The 6,894-nt window shown below is 41.7% G+C and overlaps 1 pseudogene; it reads left to right on the plus strand.

Annotated features, from left to right (window-relative positions):
* The first annotated feature begins 4,625 nt into the window (after positions 1-4,625).
* On the plus strand, positions 4,626-6,095 carry LOC143676471 (spermatogenesis-associated protein 2 pseudogene; annotated as a pseudogene).
* The last annotated feature ends 799 nt before the right edge of the window (positions 6,096-6,894 follow it).

The raw sequence follows: 6,894 nt of genomic DNA on the forward strand, positions 1-6,894 counted from the left end.
AGAAACAGAATACAATAAAACAAGAAAATGTTTAAAAATGTTTCCCTTTCTTCCTTCCTTCCTTCCTTCTATCCTTCCTTCCTTCTCTAAAAAAAAAAAAAAAAAAAAAAAAAAAAAAAGATAGATAGCTGGATGGATGATAGATATCAATGTATATAGATATCCCTAAAGGTGCCCAGCATAGTATGCACTATATAGATGTTTATTTATCATATAAAAATTTATTATATAAATATAGAGATTATTTTTCTCATCTATTCATATACCAGTTACTGTAATAAACACTTTACATACTTTAAATTACTTACTTAGTTCTTACAGGAGAAATGGCAGATTTCCTATTTCATAGAAGACCGCAATGAAAACTCCCATCCCAAATGCTCCTCTTCAGCATTACTTTCACTCCTCCATCTCAGGTTAGAATCTATTTCTCCACTTGCTTGAATTTTGTTGGCCACTGTAATTTCTTTGACTAATACAGTGAAGCAGGAATGATGCTGTGCTTATTCCAGGGATAGCCATTAAATGGCCTGACAGCTCCTAGTTCTTGCTCTTTTGGAAACCTGCTGCCACATAAGAAGAGCAACTACTATATAAGACAACATGTTGTGAGAAATCCAAGTTTTGAGGATGACCATGTAAAGAGACAGAGAAGCCAAGGAGCACTGAGCTAACAGACATGTACATGAAGGAGCCATTTTCAAATTCGATCTGCAGACATAGCTACCCCCGCTGATGGCAAGTGAATCAGAGCATAATTGCTAAAATGTATCCTTCACAAATTATAGGAAGAATAAATAGTTGATTTAAGTCATGAGATCTGGTAATTTGTTACTCAAAAATAGATAGGAAAAACAGAACATCGAAACAGGATTGGGATACTGCTGTATCATGAGTCCTGAAATATGTAACATTGACTTTGGGGATGCTTATGGTCGGAAGATGGATCAGCCTTGTGCATTCTGTTGAAAACTTGGACCTTGAGGAGACTATTTAAGAAAGCTTAAAAGACATGAGAAAGTTGTTATCAGAGTCTTGAAAAACGCGTTTACATACTGACATCCAGTAAGTAAATTGTTAGCTTGGAATGGAATATAGAAAGATTATTTAAAACCCTCATGTATCTGATTAAGGAGATTAAACGGAAGAACCCTGAAAGTGCTAAACACTTTCTTCTAGAACTGTTTGATAAAACATGACAGGAGAGAAATGAATTAAGGAAGTAACTTTCAAAATTTTTAGCAGCTTTAGAGAAAATATAAAAGAACTAGGATTTGTTGAGTTTGTAAATAAAATTACCTCATCCCCACTCTGTCTCTAGGCAAATACTTCTCAAAATTAAAAATGGTCTTAGGACAAAAATCAAACCAGAGCACTAAAACTTGGTCTCGGGTTAAAGATGAATTTAGTATTCTAGTTATATTGAGACCTTACAAGGATCTAAGTTCATGCCTGGTATTGCCTCTAAGTATCTTAATAGCATAGAACCTCTTCCTTAAAAAACATTCTTTGTTAAACTCTTGAGGGCATTTTCCCAAAGCAGATTCACAGGGAGCCCAATATGGCTGTGCCGGTTTGAAACTGTTGTGCACTTCAGAAAAGCCATGTTCTCTAATCTTCGTTTAATATTATTGGGTGGGATCTTTTTGATTAAGTTGATTGTATGGAAATGTGATCCACCCAGTTGTGTCTGGGACCTTTTGATTAGGTGATTTCTATGAGATGTGAGTCCACCCATTCAAGGTGAGGTTGCTTAATGGAATCTTTTAAGAAGGGACGTTTGAAAAAAGTCACAAAGCTGGACAGAGCCAACACAAGACCCAGATGCTTGGAAATGTTGTATGTAAATGCCCCCAGGGAACCTGTAGATCAGCCACATGCCTTCCCAGATGATAGAGGTGCTCCCAATACGTTGACCTTCTTGAGTCAAGGTATCTTTTCCTGGATGCTTTAGCTTGGACATTTTTCTGACCTTAGAACTGTAAACTTGTAACTTAATACATTCCCTTTATAAAAGCCATTTCATTTCTGGTATATTGCATTCCAGCAGCTTCACCAAACTATAACAATGGCCCATTTTTCAGGGGAAAAGAAGCAAGACTCTGAGAGAAACAAACCAAAAGTTTAGAGTGAGGGGATCAGCAAACTAAGGCCAGGGTACCAGATCTAGCCTGTTGCCTGTTTCTGTATAACCTTCGACTAAGAATGGCTTTGGATTTTTGAAGTGGCTGAAACAAAAATAAAAAGAAAATGACATTTTATGGCATGCAAAAGTTACATGAAATTCAAGTTTTAGTGTCCATACATAAATTTTTGTTGAAACATATTCACTCTATTAGTTTACAATTGTCTATGGCTTCTTTGTGATAAAATGATAGATTTAAGTAGTTGCCACAGAGATGCTATGGCCTGCAAAACTAAAATATTTGCTAGCTGATCCTTTTCAGAAAAAGTTTGCTGATCCCTGCCCAAGAGTTTGAATCAAAGAACCAAGTTCACCCACTCCCATGGAGCAGAATTAGGCACTAATTAATATCTGTTTTCTGCTCATAATGCAAAGGAAATGGGAGACCATAATTAGTTGGATTGTTCTGGACCAATTAATCACTGCTTTGGACTTACTGTTTTCTCCCTTTGAAGTGGAGTGTTTGCCCCAATTATCCAGCCCTTCTCATCATATGCCAGGTGCCTGTGATATGGACAGTTGGTTACTTAATTCACAACTTTCAGAGCCACAGAATTCATATTCAAATTGCCATACCATTGGAACCTAACTTTGGGTACTTATCTGTACATGGACTTAGTTTAGATGATAGATCGTGGACTTTGAGTTTGTACTTGATGGTTTGAAATGCTGGGGATCCAAAGGCAACGGTGAGTTTAATTTACATGTGTAGGGTTGTGAATTGCCATGACCAAAACGTCAAAAGTATCTGCCATGCTGTATGCTCTCTTGCAAAGTGACCTAGCTATAACCCCATCAAAAGGTAGAGTCTCTCTCTCCACTCCCTAAAATGTGACTGGGCCCAGTGAATGCTTTAGATATTAGAATACAGCAAAAACTGATACATTGCCAGATCAAGTCTAAAGTGATTTGCTGTTTTTTGCTTTCTAACATTTCAGAAGCCAGCTTACATGTAAAAAGAACTACAATTTGAGACCACCATACTGTGAGGAGTTCAGACTGTAAGGATGAGCACCATGTGGAAAGTTTGGGAAGCCAATGATTAATAGAACGTATGAATAAAGTGACCATTTCTAAGGCACAATTTGGAAGCGGATGCTTCAGCCATATTCACCCCATAATAACACATGTACAATAATAACACATGGATCAGAGACTAATCATCCAATTGAGTAACTCCCAAATCCTGACTCAAAAATCATTAGAAGAATAAAAATTTTTAAGCTAATTTTTAAGCAATTGACTATACAGCAGTAGAAACTGGAGCATAAAAGTATTATTATCAACAATTCAAGATATAAAACTGTTTATCAAAGTAATCAGTGTAATTGAATCACTATTAAATAGATGAACTAGAATCTTAAACCAGGACTGACTGACTTTAAACCTTGTGATCCTCACATAGTACTCTAATACTTCCAGGCTACACATAAAACTGAAAATGACAAGAGCATCTAAAAGGTTCCTTATGAGCTTTAATTTGTCAGATTAGAGCTTTATCTAACCAATCACTCATATACATTTATTTCTTTATTGAATATATAAATGCTAGAGACTGTGCTACGTTCTAAGTATTAAATTTTGATCAAAATAGACATAACCTCATTGTCATAGAAGCTACAGTTTAGTAGGAGAGGTTGGTATTAATAAACTAATCATACAAATGAACATCTAAAGCTGAGAATTGTGGAATTTAGTCAGCCATCACTGATTTAACAATATTCACTGAGCCCTTAGTATATGTCAAATGTTATTTAGATAATGATAATAAAAAATGCCATGAAATAAGACTTTTGCAGTTAAAGAAATTTTATTAGAGTTAGTTGTACACATTTTATTAGAGTTAGTTGTACATAGAGATTATGAAAGAAAACATAGCATAATGATATTCTTGGAAAGAAGGCAGAAAGGACTTAGTCTGGCTAGAGATTTTTGAGGAAATGAGGTTGAGCTCATAAATGAAAGCTAGGCAGGAATTAACCAGGGCTAGCATCTGCCAGGGTTTACCTGGGACTAAGTGGTTTCCCTGGATTTGGGACTTTCAGAGTTGAAAAGAGGAACTACAGGGCAAACTGGGATGGGTTGGCCACCCAGAATGAGCTAAGTGAACAGGTGGAGACAGGCATTCTCAAAAGGAGCATATTAAAAGCCCTGATGATGGAAGGGACTAAGCCATATTCCATGAAGGTGAACATGAGCCGTAAGAATAGTTTCTACAGGTTTTCGTTATCCCTCTGCTGGGGGAGTGATGAAATCCCACCCAGGCCTGGTTCCAAGGGCGGCCGTATCTCCCTCTTGCTTCCCCAGCAGGGACAGTTTCGGCGGCAGTGCTAGGGAGCACTGTTAGCCCAGGTGGGCAGCATGTCTGTGCTTTAGTGATGTCCGGCCCTCTGACCCTGAAGTCGTGGAGGAGATAAGGTAGACCCCCTTTCCGCACTGGATGGGGAAGCCCAGTTCAATGTATGCAGAACATCAGGATGACTTATTTCTGGAGTGGACCCTGCCCTCAGCAAGCAGCTGCACCTACAGGTGGTGGCTTTCACCTTGCTCAGCCAGCACGGGGTCGATTACTCTTATCAATTTTCGGTTGATTTGCTTCTAAGAGGTGGTGGAGAGCTCGCTGCGCTCACTGAACTCTTCCAGCCTCTGGGCTTTGCCCTCCGCCTTCACCTTGCTGAAAACAGTGGGCGTCAACCTCTTCCTTCACCTGTGGAAGAAGGAATCCAAAAGCATCAAGACCTACACGGGCCCTTTTGTTTATTACATAAAGTCCACGTTACTGGAAGAGGACAACCGCACCATCTAGAATTACATGGGACACATGGCTGAGTTGGGGACCGAATACAAGCTCAAAGAGCTACTGAGACTCTCCAGATGAAGATGGTCTCCTGAGAGCTCTTTCTGGCCAAGGTGAGTGTGAGCAGACGGTGGAAGTGCATTCTCAAGCAAAGGACAAGGGCTACTCGGAGCTGGACGTCGTGAGCGAGTGCAACAGCAACACGGAGGATGTGTGTGGCTACTCAGACACCCCGCGGCAGTGGACAGGAGGCAGGGAGCCCCTAACAGCCTTGCTGGCTCCACAAGTCGGCCAGCGAGAGACCAAGACTACTGCAAGCCCCGTAGGACCAAGCCCCCGAGGTTGGCGGACACCTACCACAGCTACTGGGAGAGCAGGAAGCTGCAGTTGAAGGTTGTCTGGAGCCTGTGGAAGGAGCCTCTGACCTCTGAATTTGGGGATGACCTCAAGGACGAGATCTTCTACCCCTCCCATTTACTTCTGACAATGTCCAGTTCTCCCATGGCAGTCCTGATAGAGTCCCAACCCTTAGCCCAATAACAGCCTCGACTTGCTGCACAGGATGGTATGGATCTGCACACTGTCTCAGAGTGTGTACATATGCACATGCCGCCTGGGGCTGGCATGTGGTTGCTCAAAACCGATGCCCACCCCCTCTACTACAAGCTCTCACCCCATCAGAGTGTCTGCGCTATCCAAGTGCCAAAATTGCAGGCTGCCATCCAAGTCCTCCCTCTGCCAATGCTGCAAGACTCTGCTCGCCTCCTCCCTGGCCTCCAAGCCTGGCGCCTTCCTTGGCAAGGCCTCAGCTCAGGACATCCTGACCCCCAGAGCATCTTGCAGGTAATGTACTCAGGTCAGATTCAGGACCTTGACAGGCTGCCACATCTCCATGCAAAATCCAAGCCCCCCACATTGCCACCTGCCACTATGGCTTCTGTAATGGCCCAGGTGCCACCAACACCTGCATCCAGTGTTCAAAAGTTTCCTGTGATGCCTGTCTCAGGGCCTACCATTAAGAACCCTGTGACAAAGAGTGAGCTGCACAGGTTCATGCCCAACAACCAGCTGAACTACAAGTCCACCCAGTTCTCCCATTGCGTGTATAGATAGATTCAAACTTGCACATTCCTGCTACAAGAGCGACACCACTGACCTTTCTCGTTTCATGGTGAAGAAGTGGTGATGCACTGATCGTGGAAGCAGAGGAATGAATTTGACCATTTAGGCACCCAGGGGATTGTGGGGCCCACTGCGCCTTTGTCAGAGTTCACTTAGCTTATCAATAACTCCGACATTTGAATTGATGGCAGCTTTATGGTTTGACAAGGGAGAGGGCAGCACTTCCGTTCAGATTTTTCCTAATCTCTCCACTCTTATTCAATTTTTTCCTTTTTATTTTTATTTTTAAGAGGATTCTGTTTCTGGGACTCTTATCACCCACTGTGAAGCCAACTTGGGCTGGGAAGACCTTTCGTGTCTCTCCCACATGTGCACCTGCAGTGTGGAGATAGAGGCCTGTTGACCTGTGAAATGAGCCCTCCTGTCACACTCTGGCCTCTTCTAGCAGCTCATCCCTCTCCATTCCCACCCTGAACACAAGCATCCCCATCTGGACTCTTTGCTCCCTGGATTCTGGCCCCCCATCCTCCCATCCCCAGTTTCCAAGACTGAACTGAGGCCGGTATTAACTGAATGCCATCTTGTTGCCAACCATAGCTCATCTTAGCTTACAATATTTGTGAACTTTTCTCCAAAGCACTGAAGTGTGAACCTTCCTCAGCAGAACTGACTGTTTTTTCCTTTTTGTTATTTGCACATGTCCCTCTTACTGTATTGTAAATAGATCTTTTTTGAGATTTACTTTAAAATAAATATTCAACTTGCTATGTGTTAAAAAAAAAAGAGATCA

The sequence above is a fragment of the Tamandua tetradactyla genome, chromosome 3 (assembly GCF_023851605.1).
Source record: "Tamandua tetradactyla isolate mTamTet1 chromosome 3, mTamTet1.pri, whole genome shotgun sequence".
Taxonomy (NCBI): Eukaryota; Metazoa; Chordata; class Mammalia; order Pilosa; family Myrmecophagidae; genus Tamandua; species Tamandua tetradactyla.